This window comes from Bubalus kerabau, chromosome 20, assembly GCF_029407905.1.
Source record: "Bubalus kerabau isolate K-KA32 ecotype Philippines breed swamp buffalo chromosome 20, PCC_UOA_SB_1v2, whole genome shotgun sequence".
Taxonomy (NCBI): domain Eukaryota; kingdom Metazoa; phylum Chordata; class Mammalia; order Artiodactyla; family Bovidae; genus Bubalus; species Bubalus kerabau.
The window spans coordinates 54,904,616-54,917,968 of record NC_073643.1 but is presented as its reverse complement, the minus strand read 5'-3'; the positions used below and the strand labels follow the sequence as shown (position 1 = coordinate 54,917,968).

The window sequence follows — 13,353 nt, the reverse complement described above, 5'->3', positions numbered from 1 at the left end:
TAAAGTTCTCTTATACAATTGTTCATTTCACTATCTAAATACCTCTCTGTCTTTGCAGCCTAATAAACAATCTCAAAACTTTGGGGCTTAAAATCACAAGGAGATTGTTCTATGATTCTGTGAGCTAGATGTTCCCACATAGCCTCACTTCCACATCTGATGGTGGGCGCTGCTTGCTGACTGGAGTGCCTCAGTTTTCCAGTGGCTCTCGTCTTCCTGTCGGCCAGACTGGCTTTATGCATGACGGTCTCAGGCATGAGAAGAACCTATAAAGCATCTTAAAGAAAAGTCTCTGAGGCCACAGAGGATCACCTATGCTGCAGTCTATCACTCACAGCAAGTCACAGAGCCAAGCCACAGACAAGGCAGTCAGGAAACAGAATCTGCCTTTTCAGGGGATCTGCCTTTTCAGGGGAAACAATAAAGTCACACTGTAAAAGCCAGTGTACTGAGATGGAAGGGCTCTGAAGCCATATTTATCTTCTACCAAAAGCACAGGCTTCCTCTAGCTCCCTCACCCGGGGTTCCTTGAATTCCTGTCCTCTGATGGGCCTGTCTTGCCCCATCCTTAGCCACTCGCTCCATTGACCCTCCCTAATCCCGGGATTTTACCGTCATCGACATCTGTGTCCTTTCTGTCTCGGGTCCCGACACCCCAGCCCCTCGCGCCCCACCCACCTTTACTCCTCACTCCTCGAGCATCTCAGCTCCAGTGGTGCTCCGGTCCCGACACCCCAGCCCTTCGTGCCCCGCCCACCTTTACTCCTCACTCCTCGAGCATCTCAGCTCCAGGGGTTCTCGGGTCCCGACACCCCAGCCCCTCGCGCCCCGCCCACCTTTACTCCTCACTCCTCGAGCATCTCCGCTCCAGGGGTGCTTTGACCCCAGTGTAACCAGTGACGTGTCAGTTTCTCCTGACCCTCAGCCTCCTCCTGCCCTTACTTCCACCTTAGAGTCCAGGGGCCATCATCACAGTCCCTCCCGTACAACATCCTCAACACCTTCACTCTTTTCTGATCTGGTTGTGTCCACCTGGCACAAACCCAGTCCTGATCAGATCCAAATCCCCACCAGCACCGTGAAGTTGAACGTGGCTGGAGGAAACCATACAATGGAACTGACTGGGACCCCCCTGAATTACTGATGGCCACATGCAAAGGGTCCCTCATGCCCATCAATGGTTTTCCCCCTCTTAGACATGTCACACTTTCTGCCTTTCCCCCGAACCTCCAGCACCACCTCCATCATCCTCAGTCTTAGCTGATGACCTTGTTCCTCACGTCAGTGAGAAGACAGAAGGCTCAGAAGAGACTGTTTACACATCCCCCCTCCCTTCTTCCCATCCACCCTTCCCTGGCCCTTCTACCTGCCTCCCTCCTGCCATGAGGATGGATTCTCCATGCTCCAAGCCCATCTTGTCCACGCTACCCAGGATCACATCCTCTCTCATCAGCACGAGGGCATCATTCTAGTCATCGTCTCCTGTATCACCAGTTTTTCCTGCTTTGTCAGGTTATTCTCATCAGTATACACTCATGCCCTCACTTAATCTGAAACATATAAGCAAACAAAGAAGTAAGCAAGCACAGTCTCCTTTGATTCCACTTTTGTCTTTAACTACTGAGTCATTTCTTTTTTAATTGTTTATTTTTTCCACTGTGCTGAATCACAGGTGCAGCACATGGGATCTTCACTGTGGGATTTGCATGTCACAGCATGTGGGATATAGTTCACTGACCAGGGATTGAACCTGGGCCCCTGCACTGGGAGCAAAGAGTCTCAGCCACTGGACCACCAGGGAAGTCTCATATGATTACTGCTTCATTTCTGCACAGCTCTTTACAATACTCAAAAGAGTTGTCTTTATTTGTATCCAGCTCCACTCCACCCAAAGTTTCTGGACCCTGCTCTCCCCCTAACCACCAATGATTTTGGGAGGCTCACCAGTGACCTCCAGGTGGCTAAATGCAATGGTCAGTTCTCAAGCCTCATTGGACCTGACTGCTCAGCACATTTTACACCATAATTGATCCCTTTTCTTGATACTCTTCCTCTGAGGATGAAGGACACAGGTTTTCCCTGGTTTTTCCATGATTCACAGGCAGCAGGCAGCTCCTTCTCCATACCCACTGCCTTCTGCTCAATATTCCAACTTCCTAACCTTGGCATGCCCCAGGCATGGTCCGTGAATCCTCCCCTCTTTCTGATCTACATTCACGCCTTTGGTGGCGCCATTCTCTCTCGTGGGTCCAAACATCACATTCACACTGAGGACGCCCTAATGTACATCTCCAGCTCACCCCACCCCTCAAATCTAGGCTCATACCCAACACTCTGCTCAATGTCTCCATGTGGTTTTCTCGAAAGCTTTTCAAATAGAATTCCTGATCTCTCCAAATTTTATTGTCACTGTCATCCACACCTGGAGGTAAATGGCAGCTCCATTCTTCTGATGGAAGCTAACAAAACCTTGGAGTCTCACTTGAATCTACTCTTTGGAACCTGACTTGCGATCTTTTTGCAGAATCTGTTGACTCCACTTTCAACATACAAAGACTTCAATCCCTTCTTGCTTCACCCACTGGCCCCAGTTTGGTCCAAACCAAGCAAGACCACAGTCTCTTTCCAATACAGCAGCTGGAGGGATTCCTCAAGGGTTGCTTCAGGTCAGGCACACCTGCTCCAAGTCCTTACAGTGGCCTGCAAGGCACTTCACCACCTGCCCTCCTCCCCTCTCTGACTTCATCTATTAGTTTCTCCTTCGCTCACTCCGTTCCAGCCAAACTGGCTCCCAGGATGCCCCTGAACACGCCAGGTGCCTTTCCACCTCAGCGCCCTTGCACGTGCTGTTTCCTCGGCCAAGATGCCCCTCCCCCACATGTCCGGAAAGCCTGCTCCCTCACCTCCTTCATTTCCACATGCGTGCAATGCTTTCTCAGGAGGTGTTCTCTAACCATCTTATTAAAATTGAATCTCCTCTTCTCCTACCTTAGAAATCAATGACCCCCTTCCCAGATTTAGTTATTACTACCTGGGTTACATATATTTAATATGTAGTTATTGTCCACCGTTTCTCTCAGTGTAATGACAGCTTCCTGAGGAATGTTCCCTCTTTTGTCCACTGCTGTAGCCCCACACAGCAGGTGCTCAGTAAACATTGTTTTGGCCATGGTGTGCAGCATGTGGGATCTTAGTTCCCTCACCAGGCATGGAACCTGTGCCCCCTGCTTGGGGAGGGTGGAGTCTTAACCACTGGGCCACCAGGGAAGTCCCCCAATAAACATTTGTGAATGGATGAATCATAAGAAACATAGAGTCAAGATGGTCACAGAGCTGGTTAATGACAGCTCTGTGACTTATCCAGGACCCAGGGCACTTCTATCTTTCTAGCACACACAGACCAGCTCTGCTCATGGCCATGAGATGGTGCAGCTCATCCAGGCATGATGACATCTAACGGAAAAAAGTGCTGTCTCTTCCGGTCGTTGGTTCTTAGAAATAAGGAAGCTCAAAGCCGTTTTGTGAGAAAATAGCAACTTGAAAGATGGTTTCTATGCAGTGAAACCAGGAGACAGTCCCTGGGCCCGGCATCCTGGGGCAAGACTGGGCTATGGTGACAAGGGGCGGGGTACTCCTTTCTGCAGTTTTGCCTCAAGGAGCTGCTCAGCAGGAAGCAGACACTGTGGGCAGGTTTTGAGTAGTTATGGACAAAGGGGGAGTGCTGTATCTCCTCATGGCCTCTTTTCACCCCTCCACAACCTGCTCATAAACACAAGGATCTCTGGGGGTGGTTCCTGCTGGTATAGAGCCCAGGGTGTGGCCACTGAGCCCATTAAAGCTGGGGCCAAGGGCTGCTAACCAGACCATGACAGCTCCCTGAACGAAGTACCCGCAAGCACTGGGTACTGGCCCATTGTGGGCTGAGCCTGGTGGGAAGGCAGGGAGGAAAGAGGAGGCTGACTATGACCCTCTGTACTTCAGTTCTAAGCTGCAGACTGTCACATGTGTATGTACACACCCACTGACTCATCTATCTGCTCTGAAAGCTCTAATTACATGGCTGATGCATGCTGGTACTGATTCCCATCCAGCTAATTTCTCACATGCCTATCAAACGCCCTCTTTCTCTGCCAGTTAACGGTCTCAAAGTTGCATTAATCAAGGCCTGGAACTCGTGTTAACTCAAGGTCAGGTCTGTGGGCCAGCAGCAGCAACTACCTTGGGAGCTTGGTGGAAATGAAGACACTCAGGCGCCACCTTGTGACTTGCAGAATTTCAGCATGTGGGGGTGTTGGATTGGGAAGCTATGGTTGAACAAGCTTTCCACATGCTTCTTATTGGTGCTGGAGTCTGAGAATCAGTGCTGGATCCTTGCTCTTAAAGTGTGATGAAGACCTGAGTGCTTATCAGAAATGCAGACTTTCACCCCATTGCAAACCTACAGAATCTGCATTTTTTTTTACCAGTGTCCCCAGGGATTTCTTCGCATATTACAGTGTGAGACACTCTTGTCTACAAAGTCACAGTCTGGTTAGGACAGAAATCTGGTTGGGTTCAAGAGATGCACAGAGGAAAGTAGGCGGGGTCCAAAGTGTTTTGCAGAGACATCACATTTGCAGAGACTTAATCTGATACAGACCATGAGCAGGAGTCTATCAGAGAAATAGGCAGAGGACTAGGGTGTTGACGCCAAAACTCATCCTCTCTTCACCAGTGCTGAATGCGAATACAGAGACAGAGTTTTGGGTGAAGTAGAAAAGAGTAGCTTTTATTGCTTTACCAGGCAAAGCAGGCCACATCGGACTAATGCCCAACCAAACTGACTACACTGAAACTTTTTACTACGAATCTCAGATTGAGCTTTTTAAAGGCCTCTCAAGGCCAGTAAAGCCATGCCAATGGCTTGTCTTGCCTTCAGATTCTGCCTGGGATATCTACAGATTGGGTACATTTATCTCTTTTTCAGGTCCCCCCCAAAAATCTAGACAATTTCATTCCAGAAAAACATCCACTTCTGCTTCATTGAATACCTTAAAGCCTTTGACTGTGTAGATCGAGATAAACTGTGAAAAATTCTTACAAGAGATGGGAATGCCAGACCAGCTTACCTGCCTCCTGAGAAATCTGTATGACGGTCAAGAAGCAAGAATTAGAACTGGACATGGAACAATAGACTGGTTCAAAATAGGGAAAGGAGTACACCAAGGCTCTATATTGTCACCCTGCTTATTTAACTTCTATGCAGAGTACATCATGTAAAATGCCAGGCTGGATGAATCACAAGCTGGAATCATGATTGCTGGGAGAAATATCAACAACCTCAGATATGCAGATGACACCACCCTTATGGCAGAAAGTGAGGAGGAACTAAAGAGCCTCTTGATGAAAGTGAAAGGGAAGAGTGAAAAAGCTGACTTGAAATTCAACATTCAAAAAACAAAGATTCATGGCATCCAGTCCCATCATGGCAAAGAGAAAGGGAAAAAGTGGAAGCGGTGATAGACTTTATTTTCTTGGCTTCTAAACTCACTGTGGATGGTGACTATAGCCATGAAAATGAAAGACACTTGCTCCTGGTAAGGAAAGCTGTGACAAATCTAGACAGCTTACTAAAAAGCAGAGATATCACTTTGCTGACAAAAGTCCATATAGTCAAAGCTATAGTTATTCTAGTAGTCATGTATGGATGTGAGAGACCATAAAGAAGATTGAGCGCTGAAGAATTGATGCTTTCAAATTGTGGTGCTGCAAAAGACTCTTGAGAGTCCCATGGAGATCAAACCAGTCAATCCTAAAGGAAATCAACCCTGAACATTCATTGAAAGGACTGATGCTGAAGCTCCAATCCTTTGGCCACCTGATATAAAGAGCTGACTCACTGGAAAAGACCTTGGTGCTGGGAAAGACTGAAGGGAAAAAGAGAAGAGGGTGGCAGAGGATGAGGGGATAGACAGCATCACGACTCAGCGGACATGAATATGAGCAAACTCCAGGAGATAGTGAAGGACAGAGGAGCCTGGCATGCTGCAGTCCATGGGGTCTCAAAGAGTTGGAAATGACTTAGTGACTGAACAATAACAACAAAATATCTATTAATAGATTCCTGCACATGCCAAGCGATAGCCTTTCCCATTCACCTGATAAGGTTGTTTAGAACAAGGGTCTCCAATTTCTGGAGGAACCAGACAGAAAAAAAAGAAAAATATTTTAATTTTACCCACAGGTGTAAATTACCAAATTGTTGTAAATCATGAGTAGTGTGAGGAAGAGGGCTTTTCTATATCTTAAAAACAAAGATCAGAAGCCAGCAATGGATTTCTCTGGTGGTAAAGTGGTTAAGAAATGGCCTGCCAATGAGGAGACAAGAGTTCGATCCCTGGTCCAGGAAGATTTCACATGTTGCAGAGCAAGTAAGCCCATGCACCGCAACTACTGAGCCAGTGTGCTGCAACTGCTGAAGCCCATGTGCCCTGAGCCGGGGCTCTACAACTAGAGACCAAACTGCACTGAAACGCCTGTGCACTCCAACTAGAGAGTAGCCCCACACACTGTGACTAGAGAAAGTCCAGAGGCAGCAACAAAGACCCAGCGCAGTGAAAAACAAATAAATCAAGAAGCCAGGAATATGCGAGACAAGTCACAAGATTATGACCACATTCAGCAGTTCATTTAATTCCATATAATTATCTTTGATCTGCCTGAGTCCAGATTACCACTAGTTTTGATGAATGGATAAAGAAGATGTGTTACACATATTCAGTGGAATATTACTGAGCCATAATAAGAACAAAATGATGCCATTTGGGGCAACATGGACAGACCTAGGGATTATCACACTAAGCGAAGTTAAGTCAGAAAGAGAAAGACAAATATTATAGGATAACACTTATATGTGGAATCTAAAATACAACACAAATGAACCCATCTATGAACCAGACACAGAATTATGGATGGAAAATAGACTGGCAGTTGCCAAGGGGGAGGGGTTTGGAGGAGTGACGGAGTAGAAGGTTGGAGTTAGCATATATAAACTTTTATATACAGAGTGGATAAACAATGTCCTACTTCATAGCATAGAGGACTCTACTCAGTGTTCTATGATAAACCATACTGAGTATTTGGAAATGAGTATTTTTTTAAAAGAATATGTATAACTGGATCACTTTGCTGTATAGCAGTAATTAATATGGCATTGTAAATCAACTATACTTCAAGAAAAAATATTAAAACTAAAAAAATATATATTAAGGAAAAACTTGCACCTGGATATTTGGAGCAGTTTTATTCACAATTACCAAACCTAGAAGTAACCAAGATACCCTCCCGGGTGTGAATGGATAAATAGCCTGTGATACATCTAGACAACGGAATATTGCTGCTGCTGTTGTTCAGTCGCTCAATCGTGTCTGACTCTTTGTGGCCCCATGGACTGCAGCATGCCAGGCTCCTCTGCACTTCACTATCTCCTGGAGTTTGCTCAAATTCATGTCCATTGAGTCAGTAACACTATCCAACCATCTCATTCTCTGCCGCCCCCTTCTCCTTTTGCCTTCAATCTTTCCCAGAATCAGGGTGTTTTCCAGTGAAGCAGCTCTTCACATCAGGTGGCCAAAGTTTGGAGCTTCAGCCTCAGCCTCAGTCCTTCCAGTGAATATTCATGGTTCACTTCCTTTAGGAGTCACTGGTTTGATCTCCTTGCTGTCCAAGGGACTCTCAAGAGTCTTCTCCAGAATCACAATTTAAAAGCATATTATTCAGCATTAAAAAGAAATGAACTATCAACCCATGCAAAGAAGCTTTAAAAAACGCATATTACTAAGTGAAAGAAGCCAATATGACATGGGTATATATTGTATGATTCCAACTATAATACTTTCTGTAAAAAGGCAAATTCTAGAGACAGTAAAAGATCAGCAGTTGCCAGGGACTCGGGAGAAGAGATGGAAAGGCACAGCACGTTTTTAGGTGATTTTTCGGGTTGTGAAGGTGATACCATAGTGACAGATACCTATTACTACACATTTATCTAAATGCATTAGACTGGATGACACCAAGGGTGAACCCTACTGCAAACTATGGACTTTGGGTGATGATGAGTCAACGTAGGTTCATCAGCTGTAACACAGCCCCACTCCGGTTGGGGATGTCAGTAACAGAGGATGCTGAAGGTGTGTGGGGGCAGCGGGTGAACAGGAACTCTCTGTCCTTTCCCCTGGGTTTTGCTGTGAACCAGAAACGGATCTAAAAAAATAAAGTACATTAAAAAAAAATCTTATGAGGCCACAGGTAACTTAGATATAGTTGAAGTAACTTTTCCAGAGGTCCCACAGCTGGAAAGTGATGGAGCTGAAGGCAGAGCAGACATGGACACCCTGTCTTGCTCCAAGACCTCATCTTTTTTTTTAAACAAATTTATTCATTTTAATTGGAGGCTACTTATTTTACAATATTGTGGTGGTTTTTGCCATACACTGACATGAACCAGCCATGGGTGTACATGTGTCCCCCATCCCGAAACCCCCTCCCACCTCCCTCCCCATCCCATCCCTCTGGGTTTTCCCAGTGCACCAGCTTTGAGTGTCCTGTTTCATGCATCAAACTTGGACTGGTGATCTATTTCACATATGGTAATATACATGTTTCAATGCTGTTCTCTCAAAACATCCCACCCTCACCTTCTCCCACAGAGTCCAAAAGTCTGTTCTTTATATCTGTGTCTCTTTTGCTGTCTTACATATAGGGTCATCATTACCATCTTTCTAAATTCCATATATATTCATTAATATACTATATTGGTGTTTTTCTTTCTAAATTAATTCACTCTGTATAATGGGCTCCAGTTTCAGCCACCTCATTAGAACTGATTCAAATGTGTTATTTTTAATAGCTGAGTAATATTCCATTGTGTACATGTACCACTACTTTCTTATCCATTCGTGTGCCGATAGACATCTAGGTTGTTTCCATGTCCTAGCTATTGTAAAAAGTGCTGCAATGAACCGGAGAAGGCAATGGCAACCCCCTCCAGTACTCTTGCCTGGAAAATCCCATGGATGGAAGAGCCTGGTAGGTTGCAGTCCATGGGGTCCCTAGGAATTGGACACGACCGAGCAACTTCACTTTCACCCATTGGAGAAGGAAATGGTAACCCACTCCACTGTTCTTGCCTGGAGAATCCCAGGGACGGGGGAGCCTGGTGGGCTGCCGTCTATGGGGTCGCACAGAGTCCGACATGACTGAAGCGACTTAGCAGCAGCTGCTGCAATGAACATGGTGGTACACGTATCTCTTTCAATTCTGGTTTCCTCAGTGTGTATGCCCAGCAGTAGATTGCTGGGTCGTATGCCAAGGCCTCATCTAATCGATACATCCTGCAGTTTCTATGAATCTGATCAGAAGCTACCTTTCTGCGTGACTTGTCCCTTTATTCCTCTGCACATGAATCACCTGTGCAGACTGCAATCCATCTGGAGTGGGACCCGACAGCCTGCATTTCTAGGGAGCTCCCTGCTAACAGGGATGGAGCAGGTCTGGAGGGGACACTCTGAGTCACCAGGGCTTGTGTTCCACCCACACCAACCTGCTGGTTGAGTCCTGCACACACTCCAAGTTTTATCATCACTGTGTACGGTGATGCTTACTGATGATACCTGCACCCAGAATTGATATCTCTGCTTATAAAAAATCATCATCTCCCTTAGATATATAAATTAAAGTCTACTCTCAAGATAAATCAGCACCTGACCCTCACCCACCCATGAGAGGCAGAAGTGATTTCTCCCTCCGACGTGCTTCCCTTGCCTTCAGCACCATTTCTTGCAGCGCTTGCTTCTCCTTATTAACTGGTGCCTCCCTGCTCACTGTCTGTGCATCTGTTCACTTCTGCTATTTTGAAAGCAACCTGAGGAGAAGAACTTTCTTTCATCTTTACCGGTTCCTTAATAGCAAGCAGGGCTTTGTACACAGAAAGGAACATGACCCTGCCTTGCCCCTTCTCAAGTTCAGTTCAGTTGCTCAGTCATGTCGGACTCTTTGTGATCCCAAGGACTGCAGCATGCCACACCTCCCTGTCCATCACCAACTCCCGAAGTTTACCCAAACCCATGTCCATTGAGTCGGTGATGCCATCCAACCATCTCATCCTCTGTCATCCCCTTCTCCTCGCATCTTCAGTCTTTCCCAGCATCAGGGTCTTTTCCAGTAAGTCAGTTCTTCACATCAGGTGGCCAAAGTATTGGAGTTTCAGCTTCAACATCAGTCCTTCCAATAAATATTCAGGACTAATTTCCTTTAGGATGGACTGGTTGGATCTCCCTGCTGTCCAAGGGACTCTCAAGAGTCTTCTCCAACACCACAGTTCAAAAGCATCAATTCTTCACCACTCAGCTTTCTTTATAGTCCAACTCTCACATCCATACATGACTCATGGAAAAACCATAGCTTTGACTAGACGGACCTTTGTTGGCAAAGTAATATCTCTGCTTTTTAGTATGCTGTCTAGGTTGGTCACAGTTTTTCTTCCAAGAAGCAAACAACTTTTAATTTCATGTCTGCAGTCACCATCTACAGTGATTTTGGAGCCCCCCAAAATAAAGTCTTTCACTGTTTCCCCATCTATTCGCCATGAAGTGATGGTACCAGATGGCATGATCTTAGTTTTCCGAATGTTGAGTTTAAAGCCAGCTTTTTCACTCTCCTCTTTGACTTTCATCAAGAGGCTCTTTAGTTCCTCTTTGCTTTCTGCCATAAGGGTGGTGCTATCTGCATATCTGAGGTTATTGATATTTCTCCCGGCAATCTTGATTCCAGCTTGTGTTTCTTCCAGTCCAGCGTTTCTCATGATGTACTCTGCATATAAGTTAAACAAGCAGGGTGACAATATACAGCCTTGACGTACTCCTTTCCCTATTTTGAACCTTTCTGTTGTTCCATGACCAATTCTAACTGTTGGTTCCTGACCTGCATACAGATTTCTCAAGAGGCAGGTCAGGTGGTCTGGTATGCCCATCTCTTGAAGAATTTTCCTCAGTTTGTTGTGATTCACATAGTCAAAGGCTTTGGCAAAGTCAATAAAGTAGAAACAGATGCTTTCCTGGAACTCTCTTGCTTTTCCAATGATCCAACGGATGTTGGCAATTTGATCTCTGGTTCCTCTGCCTTTTCTAAAACCAGCTTGAACATCTGAAAGTTCATGGTTCACGTATTGCTGAAGCCTGGCTTGGAGAATTTTGAGCATTACTTTCCTAGCGTGTGAGATGAGTGCAATTGTGTGGTAGTTTGAACATTCTTTGGCATTGCCTTTCTTTGGGATTGGAATGAAAACTGGCCTTTTCCAGTCCTGTGGCCACTGCTGAGTTTTCCAAATTGGCTGACATATTGAGTGCAGCACTTTCACAGCATCATCTTTCAGGATTTGAAATAGCTCAACTGGAATTCCATCACCTCCACTAGCTTTGTTCGTAGTGATGCTTTCTAAGGCCCACTTGACTTCACATTCCAGGATGTCTGGCTCTAGGTGAGTGATCACACCATCATAATTATCTGGGTCGTGAAGATCTTTTTTGTATAGTTCTTCTGTGTATTCTTGCCACCTCTTCTTAATATCTTCTGTTTCTGTTCGGTCCATACCATTTCTGTCCTTTATTGAGCCCATATTTTCATGAAATGTTCCATTGGTATCTCCAATTTTCTTGAAGAGATCTCTAATCTTTCCCATTCTATTGTTTTCCTCTATTTCTTTGCACTGATCACCTAGGAAGGCTTTCTTATCTCTCCTTGCTATTCTTTGGAACTCTATATTCAGATGGGTATATCTTTCCTTTTCTCCTTTTGCCCCTTCTTATCTCTTTGATATTGGTTCTCTCTCCTATATAATGGGACGTCTGGACTGTGGTGAGGTTTAAATCAAAAGTCATGTGTCAATGTTTCGCTCATAGTAAGCCCCTGATAAATATTTACTGAACTAGATTTTCCTCTTCTATTATCTGCATAAGGAAAGGAGGTTGGCATGAAAGTGAGTTAATGAGAGAGCTGGGCCTAGTAGCAGGTAATTTCCCCACTCATTCAAGCTCTCCTATACTTCGTTTTGGTTATGTGAGTACCTCTCAGTCACTTATGTGACTAATATTCATCAGTATTTACAGAAGAAACCTAGCATATTGTTTCCTGGTTTCACATTTCCTGAAAAAATCACTGGCTAGAATTCAGATTGTTGTTGTTCACTCAGTCATGTCCAATTCTTTGTGACTCCATGGACTGCAGCATGCCAGGATTCCCTGTCCTTCACCATCTCCTGGAGCTGTTCAACTCATGTCGGTGATGCCATCCAACCATCTCATCCTCTATCCCCCCCCTTCTTCTCCTGCCTGCAATATTTCCCAGCATCAGGGTCTTTTCTAATGAGTTGGCTCTTTGCATCAGGTGGCCAAAGTATTGGAGCTTCAGCTTCAGCATCAGTCCTTCCAATGAACATTCAGGGTTTATTTCCTTTACGATTGACTGGCTTGATCTAAGTGCAGTCCAAGGGACTCTCAAGAGTCTTCTCTAACACTATAGTTCAAAAACATCACTTCTTTGGCACTCAGCCTTCTTTATGGTCCACCTCTCACATCCACACTTGACCACTGGAAAACCATAGCTTGGACAGACCTTTGTCGACAGACCTTTGTCAGCAAAGTAATTCAGATAGGGTTACAAACAAAGGAATTGACGTATCTTTACAACTTGGTAAATAGTAATGTAATATAATATATTTAATATCCATCTTGAGCCAGACATCCTGGAATGTGAAGTCAAGTGGGCCTTAGGAAGAATCACTATGAATAAAGCTAGTGGAGGTGATGGAATTCCAGTTGAGCTATTTCAAATCCTGAAAGATGATGCTGTGAAAGTGCTGTACTCAATATGCTAGCGAATTTGGAAAATTCAGCAGTGGCCACAGGACTGGAAAAGGTCAGTTTTCATTCCAATCCCAAAGAAAGGCAATGCCAAAGAATGCTCAAACTACCACACAATTGCACTCATCTCATACGCTAGGAAAGTAATGCTCAAAATTCTCCAAGCCAGGCTTCAGCAATACGTGAACCGTGAACTTTCAGATGTTCAAGCTGGTTTTAGAAAAGGCAGAGGAACCAGAGATCAAACTGCCAACATCCGTTGGATCATTGAAAAAGCAAGAGAGTTCCAGAAAAACATCTATTTCTGCTTTATTGACTATGCCAAAGCCTTTGACTGTGTGAATCACAACAAACTGTGGAAAATTCTGAAAGAAAAGGGCATACCAGACCACCTGACCTGCCTCTTGAGAAAGCTATATGCAGGTCAGGAAGCAAGAGTTAGAACTGGACATGGAGC

At 45.0% G+C, this 13,353-nt stretch overlaps 1 protein-coding gene across 2 annotated transcripts in view; it reads right to left on the bottom strand.

The window, feature by feature from the left end:
- Window positions 1-13,353, bottom strand: part of LOC129634848 (C-C chemokine receptor type 1-like) — a 250,081-nt gene that overhangs the window by 56,738 nt on the left and 179,990 nt on the right. Inside the window, exon 2 of one of the 2 annotated variants that reach the window (XM_055557221.1) lies at window positions 1,367-1,550. The exons of the other annotated variant lie outside the window; for it this stretch is intronic. The gene's annotated coding sequence lies outside the window, so the exon portion shown is untranslated. The remainder of the gene's footprint in view (window positions 1-1,366; window positions 1,551-13,353) is intronic. 2 annotated transcript variants of the gene reach the window in all.